Consider the following 606-nt stretch of genomic DNA (forward strand, 5'->3'; position numbering starts at 1 on the left):
GATTCTTCATATCACGGATCAATCTTGTTTCCTCAGTGCACTGAACTGATTAGGATAGGAAATTTCTTGGTGTTGTTAAGTGCCATTGAGTCAGTTCCGACCCATAGCAACTCTGTATAGAGTTTCTGAGGAGCAAATGGTGAGCTTGAACCACCAACTTTGCAGTTCAAACTGCTTTGCAGTCTGGCGCATTAACCCACAGTGCCACACCAGGACTCCAATTTAGACATTGGCTATTAAAAATGAGGGGCTATAAAGGCACGAGGCTGTCCTGGTGTGGCACTGTGAGTTAATACCCTGGACTGCAAAGTTGGTTTGATGCGCAAGGTTGGCTGTTCAAACTTACCAGTCACTCCTCAGAAACCCTACACAGGGTCACTATGGGTCGGAACCAACTCAACAGCACTTAACAACAACAACAACATAAAGACATGAAGTGGCTGGCTTAAAAGCTTTCATGAGTGTGCTTAGTTTCAGAATGAGTAAGTTAAGGTAGAATCACCACTGAATAGTTTTCCTCTTCTCCAGATGGATCTGGTGAAAGGGGATGTGGATGATGGTGATAGGATTTTATGATTCAGTTATGAATAATTGTTATCAGATGTG

The sequence above is a fragment of the Chrysochloris asiatica genome, unplaced genomic scaffold, assembly GCF_000296735.1.
Source record: "Chrysochloris asiatica unplaced genomic scaffold, ChrAsi1.0 scaffold00064, whole genome shotgun sequence".
Lineage (NCBI taxonomy): Eukaryota > Metazoa > Chordata > Mammalia > Afrosoricida > Chrysochloridae > Chrysochloris > Chrysochloris asiatica.